The sequence below is a fragment of the Xenopus tropicalis genome, chromosome 5 (assembly GCF_000004195.4).
Source record: "Xenopus tropicalis strain Nigerian chromosome 5, UCB_Xtro_10.0, whole genome shotgun sequence".
NCBI classification, from domain to species: Eukaryota; Metazoa; Chordata; class Amphibia; order Anura; family Pipidae; genus Xenopus; species Xenopus tropicalis.
This window is the reverse complement of record NC_030681.2, coordinates 148421048-148434279: the sequence shown is the minus strand read 5'-3', so window position 1 is coordinate 148434279 and position 13232 is coordinate 148421048. Positions and strand designations below refer to the sequence as shown.

The 13232-nt window shown below is 42.8% G+C and overlaps 1 protein-coding gene across 2 annotated transcripts in view; it reads left to right on the top strand.

Annotated features, from left to right (window-relative positions):
* Positions 1-13232, top strand: part of LOC100494435 (cytochrome P450 2K6) — a 212256-nt gene that overhangs the window by 110271 nt on the left and 88753 nt on the right. The gene's annotated exons all lie outside the window — the stretch shown is intronic.

Below are 13232 nucleotides of genomic sequence, written 5' to 3'. Positions count from 1 at the left end.
AAACCCATAGGGATTGAGTCAGTGTTACAAGACCCACTCATGCCTAGTGCTAGTTACCAAGATGGGCACCCTAGGCAACCCAACTGGCCACCTTGCCTCCACCCGCTGCCACCAAATATGCATTGGTTTGCAGAAGCACATTATTCCATTCCATCCATTATTCTCTACCTGTGGGCAGGTTTAAGGGCGTAGGCTTTCTGGGTATGTTAACCAGGATGATGACATAGACCAGTGATCCCCAACCAGTGGCTCGGAGGCAACATGTTGCTCCCCAACCCCTTGGGTGTTGCTCTCAGTGCCCCCAAACCAGGGAGTTATTTTTGAATTCCTGACTTGGGGGCAAGTTTTGGTTGAATAAAAACAAGATTTCCTACCAAATAAAGCCCCTGTAAGCTGATAGGGTGCATAGAGGCTCCCTAATAGCCAATCACAGCAAGTTTGGATTTGACTGTGTATTTTCTGCCCATGGATTCATGTCCCAATCCTTTTTCCTGCATAAGAGACATATTGGAGTGCAGGGATTAGGATGGGTGATTGTGTGCCAAGCAAAAAAGTGTTCATAAATATATATTATATATGGGTGTGTATGATATCTATCTACAATTTTTAAATGGTAAATGATGGTGCTAATAATGCATTCTTTTCTTTCACAATCTATTGCACTTACCTTACCTCCAGTGGGAACACCTCAGTGACCCGTTATCTGTCAACTCGGCTGAACTGATTGCATCGCAGTTCATCTGAGTTTCCTTTCTGCTCCAGTCTGAGAGATCTAAGTTCCCTGCTGGGGTGGAATGGAATAAATATAAAAGCCCTACCTGTGGCTGCAGCCATTTAATGGGGAAATATCATGGGGCAAATTTTATGAATGTTGCTTATTATTCCCAGCTCTGGCCCATAATTAAGAGTTCTCTGCCCCAACTTACAGACATGTATAAATAATAACAACGCTCCAGGGATCAGAGTTGCCAGGAGGATACAAATAAGTTCCTCACAAAGCTTGTTTAACAGGGGCAATCAGTACTTAGTGCGCCCATTATGGCTTGCTGTAAAGTGCTTTAATATAAAAGTGCAATATAAATTATTCACTTATACCATATGTACACAGATGTCTAATTTGTTGGTATGTCTCCTTGTAGATTGTAAGCTCTTTTGGGCAGGGCCCTCTTCCCCTCTTGTATCGGTTATTGATTGCTTTATATGTTACTCTGTATGTCTCCTTGTAGATTGTAAGCTCTTTTGGGCAGAGCCCTCTTCCCCTCTTGTATCGGTTATTGATTGCTTTATATGTTACTCTGTATGTCTCCTTGTAGATTGTAAGCTCTTTTGGGCAGGGCTCTCTTCCCCTCTTGTATCGGTTATTGATTGCTTTATATGTTACTCTGTATGTCTCCTTGTAGAGTGTAAGCTCTTTTAGACAGGGCTCTCTTACCCTCTTGTATCGGTTATTGATTGCTTTATATGTTACTCTGTATGTCTCCTTGTAGATTGTAAGCTCTTTTGGGCAGGGCTCTCTTCCCCTCTTGTATCGGTTATTGATTGCTTTATATGTTACTCTGTATGTCTCCTTGTAGAGTGTAAGCTCTTTTGGGCAGGGCTCTCTTCCCCTCTTGTATCGGTTACTGATTGCTTTATATGTTACTCTGTATGCCCAATGTATGAAACCCACTTATTGTACAGCGCTGCGGGATATGTTGGCACTTAATAAATAAATGTTAAAAATAATAATAATAAGTTGAGTGTAACATATCCACTATAATTTTGGGGTTATGTAACCCTCTGGCCCAGAGGTAAATTTGCCAGATATTGTATGACTTGGCTGTATATGTGATTTATCTATTAGCACCAGTTTGGCCTATGGACTGAATAACCAGAGCTCAAGTCAAGCGGGAAGAAGACACTTCTACACAACAATTCCAGCTCAATCCATGCCTCTCCCAAACACAAGTTAATTTTAGGCGGATATTCGTTATCCATTTTATTACGGAGAGAAGAATTTAGATACACGTATGGGATACCTTATCCGAAAACCCATTATCCAGAAAGCTCTGAATTACGGAAAGCCTGTCTTCCATAGACTCCATTTTAATCAAATAATTCTGAATTTTAAAACTGATTTCCTTTTTCTCTGTAATAATAAAACAGTACCTGTACTTGATCCCAACTAAGATATAATTACCCCTTATTGGGGGCAGAACAGCCCTATTGGGTTTATTTCATGGTTAAATGATTCCCTTTTCTCTGTAATAATAAAACAGTACCTGTACTTGATCCCAACTAAGATATAATTACCCCTTATTGGGGCAGAACAGCCCTATTGGGTTTATTTAATGGTTACATGATTCCCTTTTCTCTGTAATAATAAAACAGTACCTGTACTTGATCCCAACTAAGATATAATTACCCCTTATTGGGGGCAGAACAGCCCTATTGGGTTTATTTAATGGTTAAATGATTCCCTTTTCTCTGTAATAATAAAACAGTACCTGTACTTGATCCCAACTAAGATATAATTACCCCTTATTGGGGCAGAACAGCCCTATTGGGTTTATTTAATGGTTAAATGATTCCCTTTTCTCTGTAATAATAAAACAGTACCTGTACTTGATCCCAACTAAGATATAATTACCCCTTATTGGGGGCAGAACAGCCCTATTGGGTTTATTTAATGGTTAAATGATTCCCTTTTCTCTGTAATAATAAAACAGTACCTGTACTTGATCCCAACTAAGATATAATTACCCCTTATTGGGGGCAGAACAGCCCTATTGGGTTTATTTAATGGTTAAATGATTCCCTTTTCTCTGTAATAATAAAACAGTACCTGTACTTGATCCCAACTAAAATATAAATAAACCTTATTGGGGGCAAAACAATCCTATTGGGTTTAAATAATGCTATATTAATTTTTTGGTAGACTTAAGGAATGGAGATCCAAATTACGGAGAGACCCCTTATCCAGAATACCCTTGGTCCTGAGCATTCTGGATAATGGTCCTATACCTGTACTAAAGCATAAGTCACATAGATGACTGTCACTCAATGTAACACTAGTAACACTGGTTGTTCTGGTGGCCTTAGATCACCAATCAACCAATACAAAATCATATTGGGCTATACAATCATTGCTTGCTGCATGTATCGATTCTCCTAAAGTGGCCAACTGGCAACAAAAGCAATGGGGTTATGCAACCACTGCCCTGTGAGGGAAACTCGTCATTGCCGTGCCCTCAGTTGACTCTTGTACATCTGAGTACAAATGGTGCAATGCAATGTGGGGAGGGGAGGTCATCTCTCTGACCCTCTTATCAAAACCCATAATCACTATAGAAGTATATACAGGTATGGGATCTGAAATGCTTGACACCTGGGATTTTCTAAATAAGGGGTTTGTAATTGTGATCACCATACCTTAGTGCAGTGGCTTGATGCTGCTCCCAGTGGCCCATTTTTACATTTCTGGCTTGGAGACAAGTTTTGGAAGCCCAGAGACACAGTTTTACTCCTGCAGGCCATCTGGTCACATGGGGCTACCCAATAGCCAATCACAGTCCTTATTTGTCATCCCGAAGGACATTTTCAGCCTGTGCGGCTCCCCAACACTTTCCACATCTGAGTGTGGCTCATATAAAAAAAGATTGGGGATCCCTGCCTTAGGGCTATTCAAAACCATTTAAAAAAACAAGATTTTTTTTTTTTTTTTTGGATTCAGGATTAATACTTTTGGGGTAAGTAATAAATGTAAAAGACAGCTGAACAGCAGAGTGGATAGCAAACGCACACACATATACCAATGCCAGGGATTGTGCTGCAAGCGGAATATTTCCATCATGAAGAACTCAATTGACACCAAGCCCTCAGGATATTTCACATAAACTCTTCTGCCCCAACACGGTCATAACTGGAATCTGTTTGTACATCTAAATCTAAAGACAGAATCCCGTTACTTGTTCTGCACCTACTCTCTGCTCTATACATCATGAACTACAGCAGGGATCCCCAACCTTTTATACCCGGGAGCCACATTTAAATGGAAAAAGTGTTGGGGAGTAACACAAGCATGAAAAGGTTCCTTGGGGTGCCAATAAGAGCTCTAATTGGTTATTTAATAGCCCCAATGTGGACTGACAGCCTACAAACGTCTCTGTTTGGTATTAGACTTGGTTTTTATGCAACCAAAACTTGTCTCCAAGCCATAAATTAAAAAATGAGCACCTGCTTTGAGGGCACAGAGAGCAACATCCAAGGGGTTGGGGAGCAACATGTTACCCCTGAGCCACTGGGTGGGGATCACTGAACTACAGTGTTACTGCAACTTGCTGGTTATTATAAATAATGACCAAACTGCCATGTTTCACTCGCTGAAAAAATGCTCAAATTGTGTTGGAATTGTTGTTGTTAAGGTATTCTTGACCGGCAGCCTTGAAGCAGGGATATTGAAGGAGTCAATACTGTCACAGGGATATCAGACAAGCCATATAATAACCTTTCTAATGTTTTATTTACCAGTAGGTCCTTCCAACGGACACGAGGGCACCCACTCCGTTTAGAAGAAGGGAGGTTCCATTTAAACATTCGGAAAGGATTTTTTACAGTGAGAGCTGTGAGGTTGTGGGATTCCCTCCCCGAATCAGTCGTGCTGGCTGATACATTATATAACTTTAAGAAGGGACTGGATGGATTCTTAGCAAGTGAGGGAATACAGGGGTAGGGGAGATAGCTCTCAGTACAAGTGAGGGAATACAGGGGTAGGGGAGATAGCTCTCAGTACAAGTGAGGGAATACAGGGGTAGGGGAGATAGCTCTCAGTACAAGTGAGGGAATACAGGGGTAGGGGAGATAGCTCTCAGTACAAGTGAGGGAATACAGGGGTAGGGGGGATAGCTCTCAGTACAAGTGAGGGAATACAGGGGTAGGGGAGATAGCTCTCAGTACAAGTGAGGGAATACAGGGTTATGGGAGATAGCTCTCAGTACAAGTGAGGGAATACAGGGTTATGGGAGATAGCTCTCAGTACAAGTGAGGGAATACAGGGGTAGGGGGGATAGCTCTCAGTACAAGTGAGGGAATACAGGGGTAGGGGAGATAGCTCTCAGTACAAGTGAGGGAATACAGGGGTATGGGAGATAGCTCTCAGTACAAGTGAGGGAATACAGGGGTAGGGGGGATAGCTCTCAGTACAAGTGGGGGAATACAGGGGTAGGGGGGATAGCTCTCAGTACAAGTGAGGGAATACAGGGGTAGGGGAGATAGCTCTCAGTACAAGTGAGGGAATACAGGGGTATGGGAGATAGCTCTCAGTACAAGTGAGGGAATACAGGGGTAGGGGAGATAGCTCTCAGTACAAGTGAGGGAATACAGGGGTATGGGAGATAGCTCTCAGTACAAGTGAGGGAATACAGGGGTAGGGGAGATAGCTCTCAGTACAAGTGAGGGAATACAGGGGTATGGGAGATAGCTCTTAGTACAAGTGAGGGAATACAGGGGTAGGGGAGATAGCTCTCAGTACAAGTGAGGGAATACAGGGGTAGGGAGATAGCTCTCAGTACAAGTGAGGGAATACAGGGGTATGGGAGATAGCTCTCAGTACAAGTGAGGGAATACAGGGGTATGGGAGATAGCTCTCAGTACAAGTGAGGGAATACAGGGGTATGGGAGATAGCTCTCAGTACAAGTGAGGGAATACAGGGGTAGGGGAGATAGCTCTCAGTACAAGTGAGGGAATACAGGGGTAGGGGGGATAGCTCTCAGTACAAGTGAGGGAATACAGGGGTAGGGGAGATAGCTCTCAGTACAAGTGAGGGAATACAGGGGTAGGGGGGATAGCTCTCAGTACAAGTGAGGGAATACAGGGGTAGGGGGGATAGCTCTCAGTACAAGTGAGGGAATACAGGGGTAGGGGAGATAGCTCTCAGTACAAGTGAGGGAATACAGGGGTAGGGGGGATAGCTCTCAGTACAAGTGAGGGAATACAGGGGTAGGGGGGATAGCTCTCAGTACAAGTGAGGGAATACAGGGGTAGGGGGGATAGCTCTCAGTACAAGTGAGGGAATACAGGGTTATGGGAGATAGCTCTCAGTACAAGTGAGGGAATACAGGGGTAGGGGGGATAGCTCTCAGTACAAGTGAGGGAATACAGGGGTAGGGGGGATAGCTCTCAGTACAAGTGAGGGAATACAGGGGTAGGGGAGATAGCTCTCAGTACAAGTGAGGGAATACAGGGGTAGGGGGATAGCTCTCAGTACAAGTGAGGGAATACAGGGGTAGGGGGGATAGCTCTCAGTACAAGTGAGGGAATACAGGGGTAGGGGGATAGCTCTCAGTACAAGTGAGGGAATACAGGGGTAGGGGGGATAGCTCTCAGTACAAGTGAGGGAATACAGGGGTAGGGGAGATAGCTCTCAGTACAAGTGAGGGAATACAGGGGTATGGGAGATAGCTCTCAGTACAAGTGAGGGAATACAGGGGTAGGGGGGATAGCTCTCAGTACAAGTGAGGGAATACAGGGGTAGGGGAGATAGCTCTCAGTATAAGTGAGGGAATACAGGGGTATGGGAGATAGCTCTCAGTACAAGTGAGGGAATACAGGGGTAGGGGGGATAGCTCTCAGTACAAGTGAGGGAATACAGGGGTAGGGGAGATAGCTCTCAGTATAAGTGAGGGAATACAGGGGTATGGGAGATAGCTCTCAGTACAAGTGAGGGAATACAGGGGTAGGGGAGATAGCTCTCAGTACAAGTGAGGGAATACAGGGGTATGGGAGATAGCTCTCAGTACAAGTGAGGGAATACAGGGGTAGGGGAGATAGCTCTCAGTACAAGTGAGGGAATACAGGGTTATGGGAGATAGCTCTTAGTACTAGTTGATCCAGGGACTGGTCCGATTGCCATCTTGGAGTCAGGAAGGAATTTTTTCCCCTCTGGGGCAAATTAGAGAGGCTTCAGATGGGGTTTTTGCCTTCCTCTGGATCAACTAGTAGTTAGGAAGGTTATATATAGGCATTATGGTTGAACTTGATGGACGTATGTCTTTTTTCAACCCAACTTACTATGTTACTATGTTTCTGATGTGCCGCCGACTGAATCTCGCCCATGAATTTTCACGTAAAAAAAAAATGAGATTACTTTTTCTCACTGATTAAAAAACGGCCCTATATATCAAAACTACACGTCAGGCTCCACTGGGACCGTTATTCCAAGCACTAGGAAATTGGAATTACATGAATATAGGGAGATGGCCAGGGTCTTAGTAGCCCATAAGGATAGTGAAGAAAAATCCAAACCTGATGGGCTCTGCCACCTTCTTGCAAGCCAGCTGGCCCCTAGCCACCACCGCTCCCCACTGCGCTACTCACTTAGCTGTTACAAATTGTCCATGTTTCAATAGGCGGTTGGGGCGGAACTCATGCTGGCTGGGTGGTAAGCCCTTGAGTCAGGTACCCAATGGGCCCCAGGTCTCTGTAGGTCTCTATAAAAATATATTGCATAAACAGCTCATATGTAAAACCCTGTGTCATCTAAATAAACCATTTTCATATAAATATACTTTTTTAGTAGTATGTGTCATTGGGTAATCCTAAATAGGAAGCTGCCATTTTAGTACTAAGGGCCGCCCCCCGGGATCATAGGAGTCACAGTGCACACAAACAAGCCAAGGCACACATACATGCTAGGCCCCATCAGCCAATGAACGGGCAGAGTTCTGCCTTTTACTCCCACACTACTTCCTGTTACAGTTAGAGCTGCATCACTTCCTGTCAGCTGATCTCTGAGGGAACACACAGCCCATCACTAAATGGCGGCTCCAGGGAAAGGATGTAAAAGGGCAGTATTTACTGAAATATATATTCCAGTTTGGGGAGATTTTTTAATAGGCCACTTAACATAATATAAACTGTCTGTTGGTTACGTATTCATTCTGGGGGTATAGTTTTTTCTTACTCCAAATGCATTAAAGTCAATGGGGGTTTCTTCCCAATCTTTTTTTCTCAATCCAAATGTATTGAAGTCAATGGGCTTTTTTCTTTTTTTGCAACATTTTTCTGGCAAATTTTTATCACAGTTTCGTCAATAATTCACAAGTGGCAAACATTTGGAAATTTGCCATGAATCCATGCTCCCTCCATGCCCCAAAACTTCAATCATCATATAATGCATCAAACTATGGAGCAGACCCATATGATACTGTATATACTGTCTGAGAATAAATAGCGTCAGCATTTAGTTACCCCCGGAAGGGCAAGGTTTGCCCCCTGACTCATGTCTGTTAGTAAATATATCTGAGCCGCGTGAACTCAGTTTATGCCTTTTGCAATCTACAGAGAAAGTGATTATGTAACAGGGATAATAAGGGGCAGGGCAAGACTATAATAAGCAGAACATTGCAGGGAACCGGTAGTTCATGAACTGATTGGACTCAGTCCAGAGCCAGTAACGGGATCCAGTTTTTCTAGATTTCGATGTACAAACAGATTCCAGTTATGATCGTGTTGGGGCAGAACAGTTTGTGTTAAATACCCCGAGGGCTCAGTGCCACTTGGGATCTTCATAACAACCCCGGGGGCAATGGCTGCCCTGGTTTCCAGCACAGCACTGATTGGATGAGAATTTGCCTGGAAAGACTGGACATAGAAGATCTTAAACAGGATTAGAAAATATCATATTTCAGCAACAGTTGTGGTTAAAGCCTATGAAACGGCACATTTGCTCCCCAGCCTGGCCCGACAGGGAGTAAAAATAGGAGCACAAATAGATGTGTGGCTCCTTCACCTACAATGGGAATCAGTTCAACCCCAGGGCGATCAGTTCAGCCGAGTTTACAGATTGAAATCACTGAGCTGTTGCCGCTGGGATTTCCAATGACAGGAATGTACATACATTTAGGGCAAACACAATGCATTCTTGGTATAAACAGGAATGTTCATTAAAATAGCACTGGTTTAAACACACACACAGATTTCTAATGGCCGGCAGCGACACCTTACGTTCTGTATACTGTCTGTTTGGTGTTAATAAAGCTTAAGGGGCCGGACACATCCCGGGGCTATCTCATTCCAAGGTTACTTCCATCAGCAGCTTATTGCAATACGCAATTTGTTAAATGGGTGGTTGACCTTTAGGCTAACATTTAATCTGTTATAGAATGTCCTTTTTTTTGCAATTGGTCTCCATTATTAGTGATGAGCGAGGATCTGTCCTGTTTTGCTTTGCCGAAAAATTTGCAAAATGACAAGAATATTTACTCAACCGCATCTAGTTTTGCCGTGCCCAATTTTACACGGCCACGCCCATTTTTGCACTCCTATTTTGGCACCACCGCATATTTTTTTTTATGCGTGTTGAATTTTTTCCCACCAGATTTACTCTAAAGTATCGTAAAACAATTCACCAATGGCAAAATGCGGAAATTCGCTGCCAAACCATGCCTGGGGAAAAAATTGTTCATCACTATTCATCATTTATTTTCTATAGTTTGTGAACTATTTGCCTTCATTAGCCAAAAATTTGCAAAAAATTTGCGAAACGGCAAAAAATCGGCAAAATACATTCATCGTGCGCCCTGCGTCTTTTTTTTTTGTTGCCCGTGTCTTTTTTTTGCCGCGACTGTGCCTATTTTGATGTGACTGCACCCATTTTGACGCAACCTGCGCCCAATTTGATGCGCCCGTGCCCATTTTGCACTTGCAAATACAGAAATTCTCTGCGAATCCATGCCTGGAGAAAAAATTTGCTCATCACTAATTAAAATGTGAGTTTAGGGGGTAATACATAAAAACTCACCAATGTTCTATTCATTCCTAAGCATATTTAACAAAGGGTGAGCTCTAACTTTTACCCATTGATTACCACACTTCTAATAATCCCCTAGGAATGAATAGAACGCGGGTAAACTCACATTTTGATAAATCTGCCCCTAATTACAGCACTGAATGAGTTTGGAAGCACAAGTTGGGGAGCACCAGAGATCATGGGCTCAAAAAATTGCTAGAATCTCGTTTCGCTTCTCCAAAAAAATTCACAAAACTACGGCAAAATTTGTGAAACAGTGAAAAATTCATGAAACATGCCGCACGTTTTTTTTGAAGAACGACTTTTTTTTGACACAACCGCGACTTTGTTTTATGGTACTGCACCTTTTTTTGATGCAACTGCAACATTTTGCAGTAAAATTTCACAGAAGTTTTGCAAAACACTTGGCAAAACGCAGAATTTCGCTGTGTGTGTAAAATGGCGTTTTTGCGAATGTTTAGTGCTGTTCGCAATGTAATACTGCTCACTAAACATTTCCTACTTTGCGAATGTTTAACCCCTGCTTGCATAGCGTCATTGTGAGTGCAACATTGTCATTAAAAAAGTTTTCTTACATTCTTACATTGCAATTGCAAACCTTCCGTGCAAAGCGTTTGTGAATGGGGGTTTTTTTGTCATGCAAATGTAAAATTTGTTGAGTGCCATTTTGGTCCCGTTGTGGCTGATACAAATTATGCATCAAAATTGGCACGGTCACATCCAACCGCGCCTATTTTGACGTGACCGCACTCATTTTGAAAAAAGCCGAACACAGACAAAAATTCATGCGACAATCGCGCTTCGCTGATTTTTCGCCATTTTGCAAATTTTCCTGTTGTTTCGCAAATTTTTCGGCAAAGCAAAATGGGACAGATTCGCTTATCACTGGTAATAACCAGGAAACCCATTATTTCTTCATTAAATCCCAAATACCTAACATTAATAGCAAATATTCATCTCTATTGTTTACTTGACTACCATTTTGTACGAAATACAATGATCTCTTGTTTTCTTTTTGATGGTTTCCTCACTTTTTTAGATACCCAAGTGATTCCACTGGTGACATCTGTTCTGCGAGATAAAATATATTTCAAAAATAATACAAATAAGAAGAATAAAAAGAAGGATTTCACCCAGAACATTTCCATGACTCAGAGATTGTAAAAACAGCAGTGTCTTCCTTCCTTTCTTTCTATGCATCAGAGGGCATCATTTTATTGGAACACATTTATCATTTGCTGTATATTACCAATAGGAATAAAAGGGCAGACTTTGTATAACAGAATAGAAAGTGTTGAAGAATGATCTAGATATGCAGAACTGAAGAGTTAGACTTTGTAGAACAGATTGGCCAGAATGATCAGGATTAGTGATGAGCGAATTTGTCCCGTTTCGCTTCGCCGAAAAATCCGTGAATCTAAATGGCAAAGATCGCGTGTCAAAACAAAAAAAAATGCCGCCCGTGACAATTTTTTTGATGCTCGACAGCTCTTTTGACACCCGTGACTATTCTTTTAGACGCTTGTGACAATTCTTTTCACGCCCGTGACAATTCTTTAGTCGCACAACAATTCTTTTCACACGATCGACAATTTTTGGACACGTGGCACATTTTTTCATCCGTAACGCGAAACAATCCGCCAATGGCGAAACGCAGAAATTCTCGTGAATCCATGCCTGGCAAAGTATTTCGCCCTTCACTAATCAGGAGAGAACAGTGAGGATATCTGACTAGGGATGAGCCATTATTTGGCTCATTCAGATTCAGTTATTAGCCAATAAACAGAGAGAAAAGAACGTGGATAACAGACCGCTCTATGTAAGCTAGTACTGCCAGCCGACACGTATCCAACATAACACTTACATATTCTACAATCCTGCCTGCCACATATTTTATCTTTTCAAGTTCCTCCCATAATGTAGGGTTACCATTCGTCCCCGTTTAACGGGGATGTACCCTTGTTTCAGAAGTATTGTCCCCGGGTGATTTATCCCCATTTGCAGTCCCCTGATTTCGGAGAGTGACCCCGTAGATCCCCCAAATTCAGAAAGACAGTGCCTTGTGCCATATGTTTGACATCCGCCTAGCAACAAATTACTGGTCCCAAGAGCAAAGCCGAATTGGTCCTGCACCTGAGAGTGGCGCTGGGATTGGGGAGTCCTTCTGTCGAATCTCTGCAAGGCTCTTAGGTGCAGGACCAATCACAACTTAAGTTTCAGGCACAGGAAGTCCGCTATGGGCACACATTTGAGAGAACTGAAATTTTAAAACTAAGAAGCCGTGACTAGTGATGAGCGAATATGTCCCGTTCCGCTTTGCCATAAAATTCATGAGCGCGCCTACTTTGACGCGACCGCACCCATTTTGCTGCGACCATACCTATTTTGACTCAACCACACCTATTTTGACTCGACCACGCCCAATTTGATGCAATCGCAACTTTTTTTGATGCTCGACGACGTTTTCTGCAGCAAATTTTGGTGGAAGTTTTGTGAAATGATTCACCAATGCCGAAATGCGGAAATTTGCTGCGAATACATGCCTGGTGAAAAAATTCGCTCATCACTAGCTGTGGCAGAACCTGCTGCAACACACAGCCCACAGTTAGAAATGCTAAACAATGAAACCTGCCTTTAGCAAGAAGAACCCTCACTGCTCTTTGCCTTTCTTTCCCCTATCACCGAATTTCGCTTTGAAATTCTTGTCAGCTTACCATAATGGGCTATAAGTGGGGAGGCAGGGGGGGGTAAGAAACTCTGGGGCAACCTTGTCAAGTGGATATTGGTACCTTTCCTGTCTACCTTGCATAAAGGGAGGAGTATTTCATCATCCCCACACTGGCAAGAAATATGGCATTAAACATTTTTTTTACTTGGGAACCAACTTACATAATAAATCTTTTGAAATGTCCATGTGGATTAACTTACATACTTACAAACCACACAGCAAACTAAAGGCCGTATTTCCAAACACAAATCGTCAATTACCGGTGCCGGCACATTTCCCATCAGATGAGACATTCTACCAGCTAACTTAAATTTCAGGTCATTGATGCGGTGAAAACACCTACGAGGGGAGGAAATAGGCTCCTCCAATTAAAGCAGAGAAATGTTTTGGATCAACACGCTAGATACATTATGGTCCGGGAGTCTTAATAAGGAAAACACTCATTTGGTGTTGCCCATATATACATATGTACTGTATATAGCTTTGACAAGACGTGGGCGACAAAAAAATCACGCAACAAACATGTTTCGCGAATTTTTAGCTGTTTTGTGAAGTTTTATGTCGTTTCACCAATTTTCTCATCACTAGTTATTGTTTTTATGTATGTTCTTATTAAGGATAGTGATTGAGGGGGCTACCTTCCAACGGCCATAACGCTGGGCGAGGGGCAGGGACTTCACTGGGCGGGGACTTGTGGCATCACGGTGGGGGGGGGG